The following is a 24,412-nucleotide window of genomic DNA, read 5'->3' as shown; positions in this document are numbered from 1 at the left end:
TGCGGGTATCTTGCATATGTTTTCTCGCATTTATTCTACTTTGTTGCACCACCATCTGCTTAGTTTACTCATCATATATGTCGAGATGCCATGCCCATCCATTATCAATACATATTCCATCTGTCATCATACCATGTTTTTCCACTCAAATGTTGTTCTTGTGCACCAGACATAAAAAAGGAATAGGGTGATTGCCGAACTTGAAGGAGCACCAGCAAAGTCCTTGAAAAACATGGTGGTGCCGGAGAAATCGGACAGCACCCCACTTATATTGGTTGTACAACCAGTGACACAAAACGTAGGACCAACTCCAGCAGACTGTACCCATACTTCACTGGCCACACCACTAGCCCCACCACACAGGACATGTACTCCAGCAAAAGGTATACCGATTTCATTTGCCATAGCACCAGCTGTACCACAGAAAAATCCCACTCCAGCAAAAAGTACAGGAAGTCCACCGGCCGAAGACCTATCCCAACTGCAGTGACGGCCAATTCCTGCAGATTGGAACCCCATTCCATTTATTCCCAGTTTAAAAGACAATGCCTTCAATGTTGTTAGGGACTACATGCATATATTCCCATCATGGGAAGATTATTGTGAAGACAAACACCATTTTCACATCTTCCTGTCCAACTTACGTGTAAGTGCTATTATTCATGGTTATTATTTTCCTGTTTTCTGCTGATTGAACACATCAATGATTTACATTACATTGTTGTAACTAGGCGAGGGTCAATCTGGATAGTCATGATGAGCAAAGCTTGCTTGTGCTTTTCAAGGAAGCATTGTAGCAGTATCGGTGTTACCTGAGGAAATCACACTTTGATGGCAAGTCTATAAACGAATTTCCGGTGAAGTCTCCTGTGCTAAATTTAGAAGACGTTGAATGGAAAAATCTTGTTATGCACTGGTCTCGCTCCCAGGATGAGGTATTGTCTATGAAATCACATGACAATTTGAACTTCTACTTTTCCGCATGTGCCTTACGGATCTTTTTTGCAAGAAATCTGCTCGAAGAAGAATTCCGGTTTGATAAGAACGACAGGATATCACAAATATGCTGCCCGCTGCTTTGCTCTTGTTAGTACCTATTGTCCTGTATCACTGTACTTGCATACATACCTGGTTCATTATGTGACAGCAGTATGCATGATAGCTTGCTTATCAATTGTTCGCTCCAAATTATCTGATCTGTATGAATGGTTACATTAGTGTAGAATATATCCAATGCCAATGTTTTTTTAGCTCTGCATTGTTCTTGTAAGTACATGCTGTCCTTTATCAGTGTACTTATAATGACAGGTAGTTGTTCATGTACCATCACTCTGCAGCTTATTTTCCTTTGCCCTCCATTTTCTACACATCAGATCTATATTTACTATTACCTTAAGGTTGGTACTGAAGAAGTTCAGCTGTGCATTGCTCTTGGATGTACCTTTTGCCTGTATCGCTGCACTTACATTTATAGCTACTTGGTTATGTAGCATCACTCTTCATCTTATCTTAAATATTCTCCATTTTTTCGTATAGTATCACATCTATATTTACTCTTAACAAGATGTAGAATAAAGGCAATGCTTTTGAAGAAGATTCTATGGTAAACTTCTTGAATTGCCCCCCCCCCCATCAGCATGAACAAGGCCTTTATAGAGCTTGTCTTCACCAATAATGTAAGTTTGTCTATCTCAAGCCTTCAAACTTTGTTGTATATATTTTGTTAGGCATGACTGCAACAGCTGTTTATTTTTGGTGTTTGCATCAAATTGCTTGTTTAAAGTTTATTATATGTAGTTCATAAACAAAAGTTTGTCCTTTCTCAATTTAAGTTTTTAGTTGTACAACCAAGTTCCTTCTTCATACCATGTAAATTAAACTATACAGAGCAAGTGATCTTCTTTTGCACTGCATGTATGCTTCTGTTCTTCATCCGTAATCCAGAGGTGTGGTGAACCTACCCACTACAGCACAATGTCATATTCTGCAATGTCTTAACTATGAACAATGTCATATCATTCTACTATTATTTAAACCGTCTCTTTATTTGCCTGATACTTATGAGTTCTTGATCTGTAATCCAGTGGTGTCTTGAAGCTGCCAACTCCTTCACAATGTCATTTCTTGCCATGTCTTGACCTGAACAATATCATATCGTGTTAATGCAATTTTAAACTGTGTCACTTTATTCGTCAGTAAGAAATGTGATGAATTGTCAGCACTGATACTTTTATGTGCAAAACCTGTCATCTGTCTGCTTGTTTATCTTTAAGAGTGAGGAAGATATAAGTGTTGAACAAGCGCAGTCTCATCATCTTGCTCAGATGCTTGCGCTGCAGCTCCCCAGCAGGGCTAACCTTTCTTGAACTCTATTGAAGTGTTGTCGGTTTTGTATATTATTTTGTCGGCATGTTTGTTTGCATTGGTGGCGATCTGTGATGCCCAGTGTATGTAATCTGCTGTCTGCTTGTGCTTTATTATCATAGTGGCGAACTTTGATGCCCAGTGGATGTAATATGTTGTGATTTATTTATTGTATAGTCTAGGTTTTTTCTTATTCACAATGTTGCAGTTATTTTACTGTATATATATCCTGTCTTTGCAGTAAACCGGCCAAACCGTAAAATTACGGTACATAATCGGGCCGTCATGCAATCACGATGTAGGTTGGGCCTGAAACGTGCTGAACAGCTCACGGTCCGGCAGCAGCCCGAAATGAACCCCGACCCATGATTGTGTGAATCAAATCGCGGGCTTTTAACAGCCCAAAATTGTCTCGATCCTTGTTTGGCCCAATCAGATATCGGATGCGAGAAGGCCGGATGCAAACCGGGCCGTAGTTAGGCCCAACTATATGACGGGCTTTTAACAGGTCGGAATTAATATAGGGCCGAAATGTTAAACGGGCCCTTAATAGGACAAAACTAATATCAGGCCGAATTACTAAGTGGGCCTTTAGCAAGTGGGCCCAAAAGCATAGTGTCCAGTTGACGGGTCGAATCTGATATGGGCCATAATTGAGCCCAAAGCCTCTTAAAGGGCCGGACCTGATCTGGGTCGTAATTTGGCCCAGAACATGGTAGGCTTTTAACGGGCCGGATCTCATATGGGCCACTATTAGGCCCGGAGCATGGCGGACCATTAATGGACCGGATCAAATATGGGCCGGCATTTGGCCCAAAACATGGCAGCCAGTTAATGGGCCGGCCAACTAGGGTCCTCAAAATCTTGTGGGCCTACAGCCGGGCCGGCCCATTAATGTCGGCGAAATCTCGTGGGCCTTTAGCTGGGCTGGCCCATTATGATCCGCAAGAATCTTGTAGGCCTTTACCTGAGCCGGCCCATTATGGCACACAAAAATCTTGTGGGCCTTTACCTGGGCCAGCCCATTATGGCCCGCAAAATCTTGTGGGCCTTTAGCTGGGCCAGCCGATTATGGTCCGCAAAATCTCGTGAGCCTTTAGCTGGGCTGGCCCATTATGGTCCGCAAAATCTTGTGGGCCTTCAGTTGGGCCGGCCCATTTAAACTTGATGGGCCGGTCCACGTGTCAACATATCATAGGCGCGTCTCGCCCATTGGATGAGTGACACCTGTGCCAACGCGGACCTGACACGTGTCTCCTCCAGCCAATGATGATTTTACACGTGGAAAATCCCATTGGTCGAGGCTGTTAACGGGTTATCGGATCCAAAACCCGACCCGGTAGCTTAACGGTGTTCCGTTACGGTGGATGCCACGTGTCGGTCACCCTTGACGAAAGCACTTCTGTGACGCGCGATTTATCGTCATGGAAGTGGACACTTCCATGATGATAATTTTGGTAATGTCATGGAACACTTCTACGACTGCACAGGTATGACTATCTTGATTCTGTCATAAAATCGTCATGGATGTACATGCATGACAGAAAACGCGACCTACTATGACAAACACGTATCATCATAGAAGTGTATTTTTTGTAGTGATGGTAGCATTAACAGTGTTCAGGAAAGGTCTACCAAATATAATAGGACAAAAGCTATCTTGTGGGGAACCAAGAACAAGAAAATCAGCAGGATATTTAGTTTTCCCACACAAGACTTCAACATCTCTAACAATTCCCATTGGTGAAATAGTATCTCTATTGGCAAGTTTAATTGTAACATCAATATCTTCTATCTCAGCAGGTGCAATATCATGCATAATTTCTTTGTATAAGGATTAAGGTATTGCACTAGCACTAGCACCCATATCACATAAGCCATGATAACAATGATCTCCTATTTTAACAGAAATAACAGGCATGCCTACCACCGGTCTGTTTTTATCTTTAGCACAAGGTTTAGCAATTATAGCAGTTTCATCAAGGAAATGAATGACATGCCCATCAATATTATCAGACAAGAGATCTTTAACAATAGCAATATCAGGTTCAACTTTAATTTGCTCATGAGGTGTATAAGTTTTAATATTGCTTTTACGAACCACAGTTGAAGCTCTAGCATGATCCTTTATCCTAACAGGGAAAGGTGGTTTCTCAACATAAGAAGTAGGAACAATAGGATCATTATAAGTGACGATCTTTTCTTCAACTTTAATAGGTGCAGCTACTTTTACTTCTATGGGAGGATGATATTTAAACCACTTCTCCTTGGGGAGATCAACATAAGTAGCAAAAGATTCACAGAAAGAAGCTACTATCTCAGAGTCAAGTCCATATTTAGTGCTAAATTTACGGCAAACATCGGTATCCATAAAAGATTTAACACCGTCAAAACTAGGTGTCATACCTGACTCCTTACCTTTGTCGAGGTCCCAATCTTCAGAGTTGCGTTTAATTCTTTCCAATAAATCCCATTTGAATTCAATAGTCTTCATCATAAAAGAGCCAGCACAAGAAGTATCAATCATTTCTCTTGAGAGATCATGATTGGGGCATGAATATAACATTGATTTAAGCCTCCCCCAAGCTTGAGCGATGCTTTCTCCTTCGCGAGGCCAAAAATTATATATATAATTGCGATCATGATGAACAAGATGCATAGGATAAAACTTCTGATGAAATTCCAATTTCAATCCTTTGTAATTCCAAGACCCCATATCATCACATAGCCTATACCATATTGATGCATCTCCCTTCAAAGATAAAGGGAAGACCTTCTTCTTAACAACATCTCCGGGTACACCTGCAAGCTTAAATAATCCACAAACTTCATCCACATATATTAGATGCTCATCAGGATGCTTTGTTCCATCTCCTAAAAAAGGATTAGCTAGCAGTTTTTCTATCATACCCGAAGGAATTTCAAAGCAGACATTTTCATTTTCAGTAGGTTCAGTAGGTTGAGGAGCAACTCTTTGCTCTACTGGTCGGGGTGAAGATACTCCGAACAAGCCCCTCAGAGGATTACTTTCCATAGTAACAAGTGACAGTAAATTTCAGCACACTATATAAATTTTTCCTTACCAAATTTCACCTACCAAAGGCGCTTCATTCCCCGGCAACGGCGCCAGAAAAGAGTCTTGATGACCCACAAGTATAGGGGATCTATCGTAGTCCTTTCGATAAGTAAGAGTGTCGAACCCAACGAGGAGCAGAAGGAAATGATAAGCGGTTTCCAGCAAGGTATTCTCTGCAAGTACTGAAATAAGTGGTAACAGATAGTTTTGTGATAGGATAATTTGTAACGAGCAACAAGTAACAAAAGTAAATAGTGCAGCAAGGAGGCGCAATCCTTTTGTATCAAACGACAAGCCTGGACAAACTCTTATATAGAAAAGCGCTCTCGAGGACACATGGGAATATCGTCAAGCTAGTTTTCATCACATTCATATGATTCGCGTTCGGTACTTTGATAATTTGGTATGTGGGTGGGCCGGTTCTTGGGTACTGCCCTTACTTGGACAAGCATCCCACTTATTATTAACCTCTATTGCAAGCATCCGCAACTACAACAAAATTATTAAGGTAAACCTAACCATAGCATGAAACATATGGATCCAAATCAGCCCCTTACGAAGCAACACATAAACTAGGGTTTAAGCTTCTGTCACTCAAGCAACCCATCATCTACTTATTACTTCCCAATGCCTTCCTCTAGGCCCAAATAATGGTGAGTGTCATGTAGTCGACGTTCACATAACACCACTAGAGGAGAGACAACATACATCTCATCAAAATATCGAACGAATACCAAATTCACATGACTACTAATAGCAAGACTTCTCCCATGTCCTCAGGAACAAATGTAACTACTCACAAAGCATAAACATGTTCATAATCAGAGGGGTATTAATATGCATATAGGATCTGAACATATGATTTTCCACCAATTAAACCAACTAGCATCAACTACAAGGAGTAATTAACACTACTAGCAACCTACTAACACCAATCCCGGACTTGGAGACAAGAATTGGAGACAAGAGATGAACTAGGGTTTTGAGAGGAGATGGTGTTGATGAAGATGTTGATGGAGATTGCCCTCTCCCGATGAGAGGAGCGTTGGTGATGACGATGGCGATGATTTCCCCCTCCGGGAGGGAAGTTTCCCCGACAGAACAGCTCCGCCAGAGCCCTAGATTGGTTCCACCAAGGTTCCGCCTCGTGGCGGCGGAGTTTCCTCCGAGAAGATGGCTTGTTATTTTTTCCCATCAAAAGACTTCATATAGCAGAAGATGGCCACCGGAGGGCCACCGGGGGGCCCACGAGGTAGGGGCGCGCCTAGGGGGGTAGGGCGCGCCCCCACCCTCGTGGGAAGGGTGTGGCCCTGGTGAATCTCTTCCACTGAGTATTTTTTATATATTCTGAAAACGTCTTCCGTGAAGTTTCAGGACTTTTGGAGCTGTGCAGAATAGGTCTCTAATATTTGCTCCTTTTCCATCCCAGAATCCCAGCTGCCGGCATTCTCCCTCTTTATGTAAACCTTGTAAAATAAGAGAGAATAGGCATTAGTATTGTGACATAATGTGTAATAACAGCCCATAATGCGATAAATATCGATATAAAAGCATGATGCAAAATGGACGTATCAATGCCCGACCACTGCAGAAGATAGAGAGAAAATGAAAGATGTTCCCTATGCTTCAGCCATAGGCTCTATCATGTATGCAATGTTGTGTACCATACCTGATGTGTGCCTTGCTATTAGTTTAGCAGGGAGGTACCAAAGTAATCCAGGAGTGGATCACTGGACAGCGGTCAAGAACATCCTGAAATACCTGAAAAGGACTAAGTATATGTTTCTTGTTTATGGAGGTGACAAAGAGCTCGTCGTAAATGGTTACGTCGATGCAAGGTTTGACACTAATCCGGATGACTCTAAGTCACAAACCGGATACGTGTTTTTATTGAACGGTGGAACTGTCAGTTGGTGCAGTTCTAAGCAAAGCGTCGTGGCGGGATCTACTTGTGAAGCGGAGTACATAGCTGCTTCGGAAGCAGCAAATGAAGGAGTCTGGATGAAGGAGTTCATATCCGATCTAGGTGTCATACCTACTGCATCGGGTCCAATGAAAATCTTTTGTGACAATACTGGTGCAATTGCCTTGGCAAAGGAATCCAGATTTCACAAAAGAAACCAAGCACATCAAGAGACGCTTCAATTCCATCCGCTATCAAGTCAAGGAGGGAGACATAGAGATTTGCAAGATACATACGGACCTGAATGTTGCAGACCCGTTGACTAAGCCTCTCTCACGAGCAAAACATGATCAACACTAAGACTCCATGGGTGTTAGAATCATTACTGTGTAATCTAGATTATTGACTCTAGTGCAAGTGGGAGACTGAAGGAAATATGCCCTAGAGGCAATAATAAAGTTGTTATTTATATTTCCTTATATCATGATAAATGTTGATTATTCATGCTAGAATTGTATTAACCGGAAAGTTAGTACATGTGTGAATACATAGACAAACAAGGTGTCACTAGTTTGCCTCTACTTGACTAGCTCGTTGAATTAATGATGGTTATGTTTCCTAACCATAGACACGAGTTGTCATTTGATTAATGGGATCACATCATTAGAGAATGATGTGATTGACTTGACCCATTCGTTAGCTTAGCACGATGATTGTTTAGTTTGTTGCTATTGCTTTCTTCATGACTTGTACATGTTCCTATGACTATGATATTATACAACTCCCGAGTACCGGAAGAACACTTTGTGTGCTACCAAACGTCACAACGTAACTGGGTGATTATAAAGGTGCTCTATAGGTGTCTCCAATGGTGCTTGTTGAGCTGGCATAGATCGAGATTAGGATTTGTCACTCCGATTGTCGGAGAGGTATCTCTGGGCCCTCTCGGTAATGCACATCACTATAAGCCTTGCAAGCATTGTGACTAATGAGTTAGTTGTGGGATGATGCATTACGGAATGATTAAAGAGACTTGGCGGTAACGAGATTGAACTATGTATGAGGATACCGACGATCAAATCTCGGGCAAGTAACATACCGATGACAAAGGGAACAACGTATGTTGTTATGTGGTTTGACCGATAAAGATCTTCGTAGAATATGTAGCAGCCAATATGAGCATCCAGGTTCTGCTATTGGTTATTGACCGGAGACAAGTCTCGGCCATGTCTATAGTTCTCGAACCCGTAGGGTCCGCACGCTTAACGTTCGGTGACGATCGGTATAATTAGTTTATGTGTTTTGATGTACCGAAGGTAGTTCGGAGTCCCGGATATGATCACGGACATGACGAGGAGTCTCGAAATGGTTGAGACATAAAGATCGATATATTGGATGACTATGTTTGGACTTCGGCAAGGTTCCGGGCAAGTTCAGACAAATACCAGAGTACCGGGGGGTTACCGGAACCCCCCAGGGAGTGTAATGGGCCTATTGGGCCTTAGTGGAGAAGAGGAGGGGCGGCCAGGGCAGGTCGCGCGCCCCCTCTCCCTCTAGTCCGAATTGGACAAGGAGGGGGCGGCGCCCCCCTTTCCTTCCCCCTCTCTCCTACTCCTACTCTTGGAAGGGTTGGAGTCCTACTCCCGGTGGGAGTAGGACTCCCCTTGGGGCGCGCCTAGGAGGGCCGGCCTCTCCCCCTCCTCCACTCCTTTATATACGGAGGAGGGGGCACCCTATAGACACAAGTTGGTCAGATGATCTTTTAGCCGTGTGTGGTGCCCCCTCCACCATAATCCACCTCGGATCATATCGTAGCGGTGCTTAGGCGAAGCCCTGCGTCGGTACTATCATCATCACCGTCATCACACTGTCGTGCTGACGGAACTCTCCCTCGAAGCTCTGCTGGATCGGAGCTCGTGGGACGTCACCGAGCTGAACATGTGCTGAACTCGGAGGTGTCGTACGTTCGGTACTTGGATCGGTCAGATCGTGAAGACTTATGACTACATCAACAGCATTCTCATAACGCTTCCGCTTACGGTCTACGAGGGTACGTGGACGACACTCTCCCCTCTCGTTGCTATGCATCACCATAATCTTGCATGTGCGTAGGAATTTTTTTGAAATTACTACGTTCCCCAACAACAACACTGTATGAACTATGGTTTGGCAAGAAACCAAAGCTGTTGTTTCTTAAAGTTTGGGGTTGCGATGCTTATGTGAAAAAGTTTCAGCCTGATAAGATCAAACCCAAATCGAAGAAGTGCATCTTCATAGGATACCCAAAAGAAACTGTTGGGTACACCTTCTATCACAGATCCGAAGGCAGGATCTTTGTTGCTAAGAGTGGATCCTTTCTAAAGAAGGAGTTTCTCTCAAAAGAAGTGAGTGGGAGGAAAGTAGAACTTGATGAGGTAATTGTACCTGCTCCCTTATTGGAAAGTAGTTCATCACTGAAACCAGTTCCAATGATTCCTACACCAGTAAGTGAGGAAGCTAATGATGATGATCATGAAACTTCTGATCAAGTTACTACTGAACCTCGTAGGTCAACCAGAGTAAGATCCTCATGAGAGTGGTACGATAATCCTGTTTTGGAGGTCATGTTACTTGACCATGACGAACCTACGAACTATGAGGAAGCGATGATGAGCCCAGATTATGCAAAATGGCTTGAGGCCATGAAATCTGAGATGGGATCCATGTATGAGAACAAAGTGTGGACTTTGGTTGACTTGCCCGATGATTGGCAGGCCATAGAGAATAAATGGATCTTCAAGAGGAAGACTGACGCTAACAGTAATGTTACTGTCTAAAAAGCTCGACTTGTTGCAAAAGGTTTTCGACAAGTTCAAGGAGTTGACTACGATGAGACTTTCTCACCCGTAGAGATGCTTAAGTCCGTCCGAATCATGTTAGCAATTGCCGCATTTTATGATTATGAAATTTGGCAAATGGATGTCAAAATTGCATTCCTTAATGGGTATCTTAAAGAAGAGTTGTATATGATGCAACTAGAAGGTTTTGTCGATCCAAAAGGTGCTAACAAAGTGTGCAAACTCCAGCGATCCATTTATGGACTGGTGCAAGCCTCTCGGAGTTGGAATATGCGCTTTGATGAGTTGATCAAAGCATATAGTTTTATACAGACTTTTGGAGAAGCCTATATTTACAAGAAAGTGAGTGTAAGCTCTATAGCATTTCTGATATTATATGTGGATGACATATTGTTGATCGGAAATGATACTAAATTTCTGGATAGCATAAAAGGATACTTGAATAAGAATTTTTCAATGAAAGACCTCGGTAAAGCTGCTTACATATTAGGCATCAAGAACTGTAGAGATAGACCAAGATGCTTGATAAATTTTTCAATGAGTACATACCTTGACAAGTTTTTGAAGTAGTTTAAATGGAACAGTCAAAGAAGGAGTTCTTGACTGTGTTGCAAGGTGTGAAGTTGAGTAAAGACTCAAAACCCAACCACGGCAGAAAATAGAAAGAGAATGAAAAAGTCATTCCCTATGCCTTAGTCATAGGTAATATAAAGTATGCTATGCTTTGTACCAGACCTATTGTATACCTTAGCATGATTTTGGTATGGGAGTACAATAGTGATCTAGGAGTAGATCATTGGACGGCGGTCAAAATTATCCTTAGATGACTCAGGAAATATTTCTCGGTTATGGAGGTGATAAAAGAGTTCGTCGTAAAGAGTTACATCGATGCAAGCTTTTGACACCGATCTAGATGACTCTCAGTCTCAATCTAGATACATATTGAAAGTGGGGAGCAATTAGCTAGATTATCTCCGTAAAGAGTATTGTAGACATAGAAAATTGCAAAATACATACGGATCTGAATATTGCAGACCCGTAGGCTAAACTTCTCTCACAAGCAAAACATGATCACTCTTTGGGTGTTAATCACATAGCGATGTGAACTAGATTATTGACTCTAGTGAACCCTTTGGGTATTGCTACCTCTTGAGTAGTGTGTTGGTTTTCCCTTGAAGAGAAAATGGTGATGCAGTAAAGCAGCATAAGTATTTCCCTCAGTTTTTGAGAACCAAGGTATCAATCCAGTAGGAGACCACGCGCGAGTCCCCTCGTACCTACACAAACAAATAAGAACCTCGCAACAAACGCGATAAAGGGGTTGTCAATCCCTTCATGGCCACTTGCAAGAGTGAGATCTGATAGAGAAGGTAATAATAAGATAAATATTTTTGGTATTTTTATGATATAGATTGAAAGTAAAGATTGCAAAATAAAATAGATTGGAAACTTGTATGATGGAAAATAGACCCGGGGGCCATAAGTTTCACTAGTGGCTTCTCTCAAGATAGCATAAGTATTAGGTGGGTGAACAAATTACAGTCGAGCAATTGATAGAAAAGCGAATAATTATGAGAATATCTAGGTATGATCATGTACATAGGCATCACGTTCGTGACAAGTAGACCGACTCCTGCCTGCATCTACTACTATTACTCCACACATCGACCGCTATCCAACATGCATCTAGAGTATTAAGTTCATAAGAACTGAGTAACGCCTTAAGCAAGATGACATGATGTAGAGGGATAAACTCATGCAATATGATATAAACCCCATCTTTTTATCCTCGATGGCAACAATACAATACGTGTTGTTTCCCTTTCTGTCATTGGGATCGAGCGCCGCAAGATTGAACCCAAAACTAAGCACTTCTCCCATTGCAAGAAAGATCAATCTAGTAGGCCAAACCAAACTAATAATTCGAAGAGACTTGCAAAGATAAACCAATCATACATAGAAGAAATAAGAGAAGATTCAAATATTGTTCATATATAAATTTGATCATAAACCCACAATTCACCGGATCTCGGCAAACACACCGCAAAAGAAGATTACATCGAATAGATCTCCAAGAGAATCGAGGAGAACTTTGTATTGAGATGCAAAGAGAGAGAAGAAGCCATCTAACTACTAGCTATGGACATTAAGGTCTGCGGTAAACTACTCACACATCATCGGAGGGGCCACGGAGTTGATGTAGAGGCCCTCCGTGATCAATGCCCCCTCCGGCGGAGCTCCGGAAAAGGCCCCAAGATGGGATCTCTTGGGTACACAAGGTTGCGGCGGTGGAAATAGGGTTTTGTGGTGCTCCTAGATGTTTTCAGGGTATGTCAATATATATAGGAGGAAGAAGTAGGTCGGTGGAGCAACGAGGGGGCCACGAGGATGGAGGGCGCGCCCAGGGGGTAGGCGCCCCCCTGCCTCGTGGCCTCCTCGATTGTTTCTTGACGTCCACTCCAAGTCCCCTGGATCACGTTTGCTCCAAAAATCACGCTCCCGAAGGTTTCATTCCGTTTGGACTTCGTTTGATATTCCTTTTCTACGAAACACTAAAATAGGCAAAAAAAACAGCAACTTGGGCTGGGTTGCCGGTTAATAGCTTAGTCCCAGAAATAATATAAAAGTGTAAAATAAAGCCCATTAACATCCAAAACAGATAATATAATAGCATGGAACAATAAAAAATTATAGATACGTTGGAGACGTATCAAGCATCCCCAAGCTTAATTCCTGCTCGTCCTCGAGTAGGTAAATGATAAAAACAGAATTTTTGATGTGGAATGCTTCATAATATATTTCTCAATGTATTTTTTCTTTATTGTGGCATGAATGTTCAAATCCAAAAGATTCAAGATAAAAGTTTAATATTGACATAAAAATAATAATACTTCAAGCATACTAACTAAGCAATCATGTCTTCTCAAAATAACATGGCCAAAGAAAGTTCATCCCTACAAAATCATATAGTTTGGTCATGCTCCATTTTCGTCACTCAAGAATGCTCTCATCATGCACAACCCCAATAACAAGCCAAGCAATTGTTTCATACTTTAGTAATCTCAAACTTTTTTCAACTTTCACGCAATACATGAGCGTGAGCCATGGATATAGCACTATGGGTGGAATAGAATATAATGAAGGGGGTTATGTGGACAAGACAAAAAGGAGAAAGTCTCACATTGACGCGGCTAATCAATGGGCTAGGGAGATGCCCATCAATTGATGTCAATGCAAGGAGTAGGGATTGCCATGCAACGGATGCACTAGAGCTATAAATGTATGAAAGCTCAACAAAAGAAACTAAGTGGGTGTGCATCCAACTTGCTTGCTCACGAAGACCTAGGGCACTTGAGGAGGCCCATTGTTGGAATATACAAGCCAAGTTCTATAATGAAAAATTCCCACTAGTATATGAAAATGACAAAACAAGAGACTCTCTATCATAAATATCATGGTGCTACTTTGAAGCACGAGTGTGGAAAAAGGATAGTAGCATTGCACCTTTTTATTTCTTTTATTTTTTTGGGCCTTCTTTTTTTATTTGGCCTTTCTCTTCTTTTTTTCTTTGGGACAATGCTCTATTAATGATGATCATCACACTTCTATTTATTTACAACTCAATGATTACAACTCGATACTAGAACAAGATATGACTCTATATGAATGCCTCCGGTGGTGTACCAGGATGTGCAATGACTCATGAGTGACATGTATGAAACAATTATGAATGGTGGCTTTGCCACAAATACGATGTCAACTACATGATCATGCAAGGCAATATTACAATGATGATGTGTGTCATAATAAACAGAGTGGTGGAAAGTTGCATGGCAATATATCTCGGAATGGCTATGGAAATGCCATAATAGGTAGGTATGGTGGCTGTTTTGAGGAAGATATAAGGAGGTTTATGTGTGATAGAGCGTATCGTATCACGGGGTTTGGATGCACCGGCGAAGTTTGCACCAACTCTCAAGGTGAGAAAGGGCAATGCACGGTACCGAAGAGGCTAGCAATGATGGAAGGGTGAGAGTGCGTATAATCCATGGACTCAACATTAGTCATAAAGAACTCACATACTTATTGCAAAAATCTACAAGTCATCAAAAACCAAGTATTACGCGCATGCTCCTAGGGGGATAGATTGGTAGGAAAATACCATCGCTCGTCCCCGACTACCACTCATAAGGAAGACAATCAAATAACACCTCATGTTTCAAATTTGTTACACAACGTTTACCATGCGTGCATGCTACGGGACTTGCAAACTTCAACACAAGTATTTCTCAAATTCGCAACTACTCAACTAGCACAACTTTGATATCACTATCTCCATATCTCAAAACAATCATCAAGTATCAAACTTCTCTTAGTATTCAATGCACTTATATGAAAGCTTTTTATTATGCCTAAAAGCAAATTGCCATGTTGTTCTAAAGGACTCTCAAAATAATATAAGTGAAGCATGAGAGATCAATTATTTCTATAAAATAAAACCACCACCGTGCTCTAAAAGATATAAGTGAAGCACTAGAGCAAAAACTATATATCTCAAAAGATATAAGTGAAGCACATAGAGTATTCCAATTCATGTGTGTCTCTCTCAAAAGGTGTGTACAGCAAGGATGATTGTGGTAAACTAAAAGGCGAAGACTCAAATCATACAAGACGCTCCAAGCAAAACACATATCATGTGGCGAATAAAAATATAGCTCCAAGTAAAGTTACCGATGAACGAAGACTAAAGAGGGGATGCCTTCTGGGGCATCCCCAAGCTTAGGCTTTTTGGTGTCCTTGGATTTTGCCTTGGGGTGCCTTGGGCATCCCCAAGCTTAGGCTCAGAAAATCTCGTGAGCTCCGTTAGCGAAAGAAAACAAAACACCACTTCAAGGTACTGTGATGAACTCATTCTTTATTTATATTGGTGTTAAACCTACTGTATTACAACTTCTCTATGGTTTATAAACTCTATTACTAGCCATAGATTCATCAAAATAAGCAAACAACACACGAAAACAGAATCTGTCAAAAACAGAGCAGTCTGTAGTAATCTGTAACCAACGCAAACTTATGGACCCCAAAAATTCTAAAATAAATTGCTGGACGTGAGTAATTTATCTATTAATCATCTGCAAAAAAATTAACTAAATATCACTCTCCAATAAAAAATGGCAGCAATTCTCGTGAGCGCTAAAGTTTCTGTTTTTTACAGCAAGATCAAAAAGACTTTCCCCAAGTCTTCCCAACGGTTCTACCTGGCACAAACACTAATTAAACACGAAAAACACAACCAAAATGGAGGCTAGATAAATTATTTATTACTAAATAGGAACAAAAAGCAAGGAATCAAAATAAAATTGGGCTGCCTCCCAACAAGCGCTATCGTTTAACGCCCCTAGCTAGGCATAAAAGCGAGGATAGATCTAGGTATTGCCATCTTTTGTAGGCAATTCTTCAATAAGACACCTATAACTACTAGGAGTTTCTTTATTTTTATTAATAATCAAACTCCTAGGCACGAAATCGAGAAAATCATTTGTAGCAAAAGGTTCCTTAAGGATAGTGAGAAAGTTGGGGTGAACACTTATGGATTTGAGGTCCGCATTTCCCTTACTAGAAGTTTCACCCTTGTTTTTAGGAACATACATCAATTTGGCAATCTTATCATTAGGAGGAGTGTTTTTCATGGAAGAAAAGGCAGACCCTGGGTTGGTAATAATATCCTCAATTTTATCAATTCTAGTGGAATCTTGATCTATCTTTTCATTAACCATAGGTCCCTTCTCTTTAAAAAATTTAAGAGCAAATCCTACCTTAGATCCGTATTGGGTAATTTGGTTATGGATCTTTCTATCCAAATTTTCAATTAACTCTACGGTGGCAACTTTATTTTCAATAATTTCAAGCCGTTGCATCACATGTTCCAAAGTTAAAATAGTTCCATTAACCAAAAGATTTGGTGGGCCAAACAAATCTATCATAGCATTATAAGAATCAAAAGTATGGCTACCCAAGAAATTTCCTCCGGTAATGGTATCAAGAATATATCTATTCCAAGGAGTGATGCCTACATAAAAATTGTGAAGAAGAACGGAAGTAGATTGCTTCCTAGTAGATCTATTTTACGCATTGCAAATTCTGTACCAAGGATCTTTTAAATTTTCTCCCTCCCTTTGTTTAAAATTAAGAACTTCATTCTCGGGGGACAAGGGAGTAGATAAATGACTAGCCATAATGATGAAGCAAGCAGAAAAGAGGCGAACGGAAAGAGAGGACGAAAGGAAAAGAGGGCGAATAAAACGGCAAGGGTGAAGTGGGGGAGAGAAAAACGAGAGGCAAATGGCAAATAATGTAATGCGAAGGATAAGAGTTGTGATGGGTACTTGATATGTCTTGACTTGGCGTAGATCTCCACGGCAACGGCGCCAGCAATCCTTCTTGCTACCTCTTGAGCACTGTGTTGGTTTTCCCTTGAAGAGGAAAGGGTGATGCAGTAAAGCAGCGTAAGTATTTCCCTCAGTTTTTTAGAACAAAGGTATCAATCCAGTAGGAGACCACGCTCGAGTTACCTCGTACCTACACAAACAAATAAGAACCTCGCAACCAACGCGATAAAGGGGTTGTCAATCCCTTCACGGCCACTTGCAAGAGTGAGATATGATAGAGATGATAATAATAAGATAAATATTTTTGGTGTTTTTATGATCTAGATTGAAAGTAAATATTGCAAAATAAAATAGATTGGAAACTTGTATGATGGAAAATAGACCCGGGGGCCATAGGTTTCACTAGTGGCTTCTCTCAAGATAGCATAAGTATTACGGTGGGTGAACAAATTATTGTCGAGCAATTGATAGAAAAGCGAATAATTATGAGAATATCTAGGTATGATCATGTATATAGGCATCACGTTTGTGACAAGTAGACCGACTCCTGCCTGCATCTACTATTATTACTCCACACATCGACCGCTATCCAGCATGCATCTAGAGTATTAAGTTCATAAGAACAGAGTAACGCCTTAAGCAAGATGACATGATGTAGAGGGATAAACTCATGCAATATGATATAAACCCCATATTTTTATCCTCGATGGCAACAATACAATACGTGTCGTTTCCTTTTCTGTCACTGGGATCGAGCACCACAAGATTGAACCCAAAGCTAAGCACTTCTCCCATTGCAAGAAAGATCAATCTAGTAGGCCAAACCAAACTGATAATTCGAAGAGACTTGCAAAGATAAACCAATCATACATAAAAGAATTCAGAGAAGATTCAAATATTGTTCATAGATAAACTTGATCATAAACCCACAATTCATCGGATCTCGACAAACACATCACAAAAGAAGATTATATCAAATAGATCTCCAAGAGAATCAAGGAGAACTTTGTATTAAGATCCAAAGAGAGAGAAGAAGCCATCTAACTACTAGCTATGGACCCGGAGGTCTGAGGTAAACTACTCACACATCATCAGAGGGGCCATGGAGTTGATGTAGAGGCCCTTCATGATCAATGCCCCCTCCGGCGGAGCTCCGGAAAAGGCCCCAAGATGGGATCACTTGGGTACATAAGGTTGCAGTGGTGGAAATAGGGTTTCGTGGTGCTCCTGGATGTTTTCGGGGTTTGTCAATATATATAGGAGGAAGAAGTAGGTCGGTGGAGCAACGAGGGGCCCACGAGGGTGGAGGGCGCGCCCTCCTGCCTCGTGGCCTCCTCGATTGTTTCTTGACGTCCACTCCAAGTCCCCTGGATCACATTTGTTCGAAAAATCACGCTCCCGGAGGTTTCATTCCGTTTGGACTCCGTTTCATATTCCTTTTCTATGGAACACTGAAATAGGCAAAAAAAACAACAACTTGGGCTAGGCCTCCGGTTAATAGGTTAGTCCCAAAAATAATATAAAAGTGTAAAATAAAGCCCATTAACATCCAAAATAGATAATATAATAGCATGGAACAATAAAAAATTATAGATACATTGGAGACGTATCAGGTATTAGTCACATGGAGATGTGAACTAATCACATAAAGATGTGAAACTATTGGTGTTAAATCACATGACGATGTGAACTAGATTATTGACTCTAGTGCAAGTGGGAGACTAAAGGAAATATGCCCTAGAGGCAATAATAAAGTTATTATTTATTTCCTTATATCATGATAAATGTTTATTATTCATGCTAGAATTGTATTAACCGGAAACTTAGTACATGTGTGAATACATAGACAAATAGAGTGTCACTAGTATGCCTCTACTTGACTAGCTCATTAATCAAAGATGGTTAAGTTTCCTAGCCATGGACAAAGAGTTGTCATTTGATGAACGGGATCACATCATTAGAGAATGATGTGATTGACTTAACCCATCCGTTAGCTTAGCACAATGATCGTTTAGTTTACTGATATTGCTTTCTCCATAACTTATACATGTTCCCATGACTATGAGATTATGCAACTCCCAAATACCGGAGGAACACTTAGTGTACTATCAAATGTCACAACGTAACTGGGTGACTATAAAGATGCTCTATAGGTGTCTCTGATGGTGTTTGTTGAGTTGGCATAGATCAAGATTAGGATTTGTCACTCCGTGTATCGGAGAGGTATCTCTGGGCCCTCTCGGTAATGCACATCACTATAATCCTTGCAAGCAATGTGACTCATGGGTTAGTTATGGGATGTTGCATTACGGAACGAGTAAAGAGACTTGACGGTAACGAGATTGAACTAGGTATCGAGATACCGACGATCGAATCTCGGGCAAGTAACATACCGATGACAAAGGGAACAACATATGTTGTTATGCAGTTTGACCGATAAAGATCTTCGTAGAATATGTAGGAACCAATATGAGCATCCAGGTACCGCTATTGGTTATTGACTGTAGATGAGTCTCGGTCATGTCTACATAGTTCTCGAACTCGTAGGGTCCGCACGCTTAACGTTCGGTGACGATCGGTATTATGAGTTTATGTGTTTTGACGTACCGAAGGTTGTTTGGAGTCCCGGATGTGATCACGGGCATGGCGAGGAGTCTCAAAATGGTCGAGACATAAAGATCGATATATTGGAAGTCTATGTTTGGACATCGGAATGGTTACGGGTGAGTTTGGGAATATACCGGAGTACCAGGAGGTTGTCGGAACCCCCTGGAAAGTATATGGGCCTTATTGGGCCATAGTGGGAGAGAGGAGAAGGAAGACTAGGAGGGGGCACCCCCCCAAGCCCAATCCAAATTGGGTGGGGGGGGCTCTCCTTTCCCCCTCTCCCCCCTTCCTTCCTCTCCTAATCCAACTAGGGAAGGGGGGGATCCTACTCCCGGTGGGAGTAGGACTCCCTTAGGCGTGCCATAGAGGGCCGACCCCTCCCCCTCCTCCACTCCTTTATATACGGGGGAGGGGGCACCCCATAGATACACAAGTTGACAATTGTCTTAGCCGTGTGTGGTGCCCCCCACCACCATAATCCACCTCAGTCATATCGTTGCAGTACTTGGGCAAAGCCCTATTCCGGTAGCTTCATCATCACCGTCATCACGTCATCATGCTGAGGAAACTCTCCCTCGACACTCAGCTGGATCTAGAGGTCGCGGGATGTCTCCGAGCTGAACGTGTGCAGATCGCGGAGGTGTCGTACCTTCGGTGCTAGGATCAGTCGGATCATGAAGACGTTCGAGTACAACAACCGTGTTGTCATAATGCTTCCGCTTATGGTCTACGAGGGTACATGGACAACACTCTTCCCCTCTCGTTGCTATGCATCACCATGATAGATCTTGCATGTGCGTACGATTTTTTTTGAAATTACTGCGTTCCCCAACAGCTGGCTACAACTATGAGCAAGGAATGGACAAAGCAGTGGATACCGTACTTGCTCGCACAACGGAAATTTGCAAAATGATGAGTAACTGAACTGTACAATATCTCTGCATGGGGATTTTATGAATCTTATACTATGTGTATAGAACATCGGAACAAACATTGAATTCTGTTTATGAAGCAAGCCGTTAAAACAATGGAGATAATTAAGATTGTATAGGATAGTTTGCCTACCTATTGTAACGTTACTAAGTGCATCCGTCCCAACAATCCGTGCACCAAATGGATTTGCCGCGGATAGCAAGAACTAGGTGGCACACAAAGAGTTGTCATAATTGTGGTGGCGGCGGTGTTGTATATGTAAGAGCTTTGCATCACCTTGGTGTCTTTTCAGCTGAGTACAAGTCTGATGCATTGGCCCTTGATTGGTCTGATGGGTAAAGCTTCCAGCTTCATTCATACTGTAGTTTTCTACATAGAATACAGCCTAAAGCAACCAATGTTGCATTGTAGTCAGTCCTTTTTCTATACCAAAATTTCATTTGATGGGGCGTTTATATATTTCCTTCGCTTATTATAACCTAGGAGTATATGCTACCAGTTAATCATGCATGTGATCTATGTTTGAGAGAGAGAGGGCTGAGCTTGGAATGGAAAGGTGTAAGGGCGGAGATGGTCTGTGGAAGAAGAAAAACAAGAGTGATTTAATGCTAACGACAATACTGCCTGATGTGCATGAAGGTCTTATCGATATATGTTAGACGCAATTGGTGTTCACTACTAAAATATTTATGCTCCCATTGCAAAGCACGGGCAATTTCCTATCAATATCCAAACAAAGTAAACAATTAACCTCTACATCACCGTCGTTTACCTCTTGCCAATACCAAATTCATACTAGGCATATCACCTACGCGACATGGTGTTGGTCCAGACCCCTATGATGTTGGGATCATGTCACAACACCACGCCGTCCTGAGCGCCGATTTTGTTTCGCCCACGATTGACTGATCTGATTCCCAATCCACGATCCAACCGGAGAAACCCTATTCCCTCCCCATTTCGTGTATTCTCCTGTGGCGGCATGACAAGTCGAGCGGCGCCGGGGCAGCAACACGACATGCTTATGGTGCATCAGAGGCCAGACGTGAGGTACCCATTCATCCTCTCCTCCTAGGCCTACGTCATCTCTCTCCTCTAGGCCGACGACGCATGAATGCGGAGTGGCTCGTTGAGTTGCATGGGGCTCATGCGGCGCGTGCGCGGTGGGCCGAATTGGTGCGGCGGCGGTAGTGGTTGAAGGACGTGCTTGCTTGAGGTCGTTCGACCATTATGCTGCAGGGGACAGCGCACGTATCGGTGTGCCAAGATGGCGGGGAGGCGATGGCCAAATGACACATGTGTTTGAACCCTAAGGATGCGGTGTTGCGATGCCTATGTTCGCTAGGATCTCACGCGACAATAATCGGGGGAGGTCATCCAGCTTCAGTGTGCATCAGAAAACGGCCATTTCTAGCTAGCTTGTGTAGCTTGCATCAGTAGAACATAGAGCGAGGGAGAGGGGCGTATAAGTCCACTCCCATGGGTCTATAGTGTGCAAAGAGGAGGCTCGGTCTATAGTTTTCCCCACTGTCAAAGTGGCTAGGCTGTCATATATTCCAGGGCTTCACCTCGCCTACACAGGCACCACATTCTAATTGGATGTTAAAGACTCAAAGGTAATTCAACCATTGCTTTGATATTCCTAGGTTTCCGCTATGAACTAATATTAAGAAAATTTGTCTATACATACGTTGATGCTCCTTGCAAGTCACAACAGCTCCTGTGTTATTTCTTTCTAGAACGAGTTGCAACACACGGGTGTGATGAAGATTAGAGAAGGCGATTAAGGAGGGAGAGTCATGTTGAAGTTGAGTTTGTATGGTTATAGGTTTTAATCCTTGTGCGGGTGGTGTTCTTGAAGTTTCATTTGGCGTTGCTGTCGGCAGGCTTATACTTTCATCATCTTCTACATCAAGTATAGTGGTTAATTGTTTTGGTCAACTCTGCATTTTATTTCCTCAAAATTACCTCACTGCATTTTGTGGACAACAAAAGTAATAGTATGGTAATTGGTAAAAGTTTTTGATCCTATAATATCAGAGTGTGTTTGTGTGTGTGAGAGTATGTGTGTGTATGAGAGAGAGAGAGAGAGAAAGAAAGAAAGAGAGAGAATTTAGATATCATATGGTGGTAGCAAGTTCAAGTAATAGTTTTAACACATTCAAGAAATAGTATAAAGATAATGCATATTTCATAAAAATAACACTGAGAATTTAGATGTATTGTTTGTCATGGAGCTGTGGCTGGCGGATTTAGATGAAATTAATTCCCTCAGTTGTGGTGGCAAATATAATACACATAATCCATATTGTTATGCACTAGCTGAAGGAAATATGCCCTAGAGGCAATAATAAAGTTATTATTTATTTCCTTATATCATGATGAATATTTATTATTCATGCTAGAATTGTATTAACCGGAAACATGATACATGTGTGAATACATAGAGAAACAGAGTGTCACTAGTATGCCTCTACTTGACTAGCTCGTTGATCAAAGATGGTTATGTTTCCTAGCCATAGACATGAGTTGTCATTTGATTAACGGGATCACATCATTAGGAGAATGATGTGATTGACTTGACCCATTCCGTTAGCTTAGCACTTGATCTTTTAGTATGTTGCTATTGCTTTCTTCATGACTTATACATGTTCTTATGACTATGAGATTATGCAACTCCCGTTTACTGGAGGAACACTTTGTGTGCTACCAAACATCACAATGTAATCGGGTGATTATAAAGGTGCTCTACAGGTGTCTCCGAAGGTACTTGTTGAGTTGGCGTATTTCGATATTAGGATTTGTCACTCTGATTGTCGGAGAGGTATCTCTGGGCCCACTCGGTAATGCACATCACTATAAGCCTTGCAAGCATTGTAACTAATGAGTTAGTTGCGGGATGATGTATTACGGAACGAGTAAAGAGACTTGCCGGTAACGAGATTGAACTAGGTATTGAGATACCGACGCTCGAATCTCGGGCAAGTAACATACCGATAACAAAGGGAACAACATATGTTGTTATGCTGTTTGACCGATAAAGATATTCGTAGAATATGTGAGAGCCAATATGAGCATCCAGGTTCTGCTATTGGTTATTGACCGGAGACGTGTCTCGGTCATGTCTACATAGTTCTCGAATCCGTAGGGTCCGCACGCTTAAAGTTCGGTGATGATCGGTATTGTGAGTTTTTGTGTTTTGATATACCGAAGGTAGTTCGGAGTCCCGGATATGATCACGGACATGACGAGGAGTCTCGAAATGGTCGAGACGTAAAGATCGATATATTGGACGACTATTTTCGGACACTGGAAAGGTATCGGACATATACCAGAGTTCCGGGGGTTACTGGAACCCCCCGGGGGGCTTAATGGGCCTACATGGGCCTTAGTGGAAATAGATGGCAGCAAGGGAAGTGTGGGGCGCCCTCCCCCAAGGCCCAAACCGAATTGGTTTAGGGCAAAGGGGGCCGGTGTAACACCCCGGATGTAACTTTCCCAATTTGTACTCCAACTCTTGTCGTTTCCGGTGTTAAGTTATTTTATTTTCTCGGGTTCGGGTTTTTGTCTCCGTGTGTTGTTATCATTGTCATGCATCTCATATCATGTCATCATGTGCATTGCATTTGCATACGTGTTCGTCTCATGCATTCGAGCATTTTCCCCGTTGTCCGTTTTGCTTTCCGGCGCTTCGTTCTCCTCCGGTGGTCGTTTCTACCTTTCTTTTGTGTGTGGGGATTAAACATTTCCAGATTGGACCGAGACTTGCCAAGCGGCCTTGGTTTACTACCGGTAGACCGCCTGTCAAGTTTTGTATCATTTGGACTTCGTTTGATATTCCAACGGTTAACCAAGGGACCGTAAAGGCCTCGGGTGTGTTGCAGCCCAACACCCCTCCAATTTGGCCCAAAACCCACCTAACTCTGCTCCATCATCTAGAGCGTTCGATCACGATCGCGTGGCCAAAAACTGCACCTCATTTGGACTCTCCTAGCTCCCTCTATGCCTATAAATAGGCCCCCCTCGAAATATCTCGGATCCCCCTCCCCGAAACCCTAAATATCGCCCCCATGCCGGCCGGACATTGTCCATCCGGACCGGACGCGTCCGATCCGCCCGCCACCGGCCAATCACAGAGCGCCACCTGTCCCGTGCCCCACTTTGCCGTCCCGCGCGCTGCCAGGCCCGCCGGGGCCCGAGGCCGGCCCCCGCGGCCCGCCTCCCGCGCGCCGCCACCCGCGTCCTTCGCCCGGCCGGAGCGCGCCACCGCCACCGCGTGCCATCGCCGGCGCCGCCGCATCCT

Source organism: Triticum dicoccoides, chromosome 5A, assembly GCF_002162155.2.
Source record: "Triticum dicoccoides isolate Atlit2015 ecotype Zavitan chromosome 5A, WEW_v2.0, whole genome shotgun sequence".
NCBI classification, from domain to species: Eukaryota; Viridiplantae; Streptophyta; class Magnoliopsida; order Poales; family Poaceae; genus Triticum; species Triticum dicoccoides.
The sequence above is the reverse complement of the archived record's forward strand: the minus strand, read 5'-3'. Positions refer to the sequence as shown.